Consider the following 2,322-nt stretch of genomic DNA (forward strand, 5'->3'; position numbering starts at 1 on the left):
CTCAAGGTAATGCAGAAACAACCGTTGTAACAATGTACGAGGAAGCCAGCATGATAGATAAAAGATCGAAGATGAGTTCATCAAACCTAAAAACAGGATAAAAATAGTGGTAAACAAATGTGCTCCAGATTTTTGGTGACTTGATGCAGAAATTTAAGCAGAGCTCTTGTCTGATGTGTGAAAAGTTGGAAGATATATGAAAGCAACACCAAGACATATATTTCAGTATCGTGTTTTGATTTCTCACAATACCTTGTCTGGTTCCAGCTTTCCCTTTCTCATTGTCAGCTTTAAGGTATTGACACTTTCCTCAAGTCTTGAAATATTGACAAAAATAATTTCGTTACTACTCTACAATGTTTTCAACCAACCGTGACTCACCAAAAACCACATGACTACAAACAAGGATGGTAATAATAAAATAAGGCCAAATTTCTTTTGAAATATTGTTGATTTGTTCCTAGCTTAATGAAATAAGCACATTGTTTCCTAGTTTTGGATATTGTGCGGGTATTGGTGATGCATGGTGAATGAAGTTTTTGTCAATTTTTGTTTTTCTAACTTTAAATAATTAACTATTTAAATATTTCAAAAAAATAATATAATTAAAAATTAATAAAAAATGACATGGAATTAAAAAAAAAATCTAATTAAAAATTAATAAAAAAATACATGGAATTAAAAAATTTATTATGAGAGGGAGCGAATAAATAAAAGCACAATGTATTCGATGAACATGCTATAACGATGAAAAACTTCTATACCATATAATATTTCAACATTTAATAGCGTCATATTTTGTGGCATGGAATTCATAGTGAATTCACCAAACTCATCACTACCAATCCAAACATGCAATTAATGGTTTCTCAAAAAACAATAGACTAGTTTCTATTTTTCTATTTAAAAAAGAAAAACCATTTTCTCTGATGGCAATACACTTTCATAAGATATACACATCTTCCTAACTTGTGTTTGTGTGCCTCATTGCATCTTCCAAACTTGAAACCATCAACACAATTCAACAAACAAATGAAAAATGGAAGGGAAAAGCAAAAAAAACATAATTATTAGGATGAAAATCTGAACAAGTATGGTCACTTTTAGAGGTTTTTTTTTTGCCTTGACAAAATTATTATTTTTGTCTAATTAGCCTACATTGTTTTTGTCTAGATTGCCTAGATAATTTTGTTATAGAAGGTACACGATGATCACCTCAAATATTTGTTTACTCGGCCTTCCTCCTGACTCTAAACAAGAGATAATTTATCATTATTACTATTATTGTCTAACTAGCCTACACTGTTTTTGTTTAGGTTGTCTAGACAATTTTGTTATAAAAGGTACACGAGAATCACCTAAAAAATTATTTTTCTGATGAGAGGATACGTATCTGATTTCTTTGTACATCGTTAATTAAAACCCACTTTCTCAATTATTGTTGGATATTATTAACTTCTATCTATGGTTGTTGTCACATGTCCAATGTCTTTTGTAATTTTAATAACTTGAGTTAACAAATTCAAAGTATTTAAATTTCAATTTTTTAAGTATGATTATGAGATTTATTCAACAAAATTTTAAGATGAGAGCAGGTAGACTACTTAATTTAAAGGAGGGGTGTTTTGGTTCATGAACTGAATTGAATTAAATCACATTTATGAATTGATTCAGTTTACAATAATCACTTCAATATATAAATTCAATTACTACTAAAATTGTTTCAATTTAATTTAAAACCGTTTGTTTGTAATCTAGTTTACAATTTTATATTTTGAACTCTTTTAAAATTAATTTTTTAATTTAATAAAAAAATTAATTTTTTTTATTAAAAAGTATTTTTTCAGAATATTTTTTTATTTTTCTAAAAAATAATTTTATATTTTTAGAATACTTTGTATTTATTTTCAGTCGACAACTATTACTATATTTTTAATGGTCTCGTTTTTTTGGTCAGTACTTGCAATATTCATTAATAAATTGATGTTTGAAACCACAAACTACGAACTTAATTTGCAATCATTTAAAAAAAAAATCTTAATCTCTTCTCAAACAGTTTAGTGGCCAATCGCAATCCACATCAACAACAATGGTGAATTTTGTATCAATAGGAGAAATAAGTGTATTTTACTGTATGGTTTTTTTAAAATATTAGTATTGTTCATTATTCAATTAAATAAATAAAAACAATTGTTAGATTTTTAATAGGAGAAAAGTTTTTTTTTTTTTTTGTGAAAAAATATTTAAAAAAAAATTTGAAAAAATAGTTTTTTTATTTATTTTTGAATATTTTTTAAATTTTCAAAATAAATTTTTATTATT

Source organism: Vicia villosa, unplaced genomic scaffold (genome assembly GCF_029867415.1).
Source record: "Vicia villosa cultivar HV-30 ecotype Madison, WI unplaced genomic scaffold, Vvil1.0 ctg.000106F_1_1, whole genome shotgun sequence".
NCBI lineage: Eukaryota > Viridiplantae > Streptophyta > Magnoliopsida > Fabales > Fabaceae > Vicia > Vicia villosa.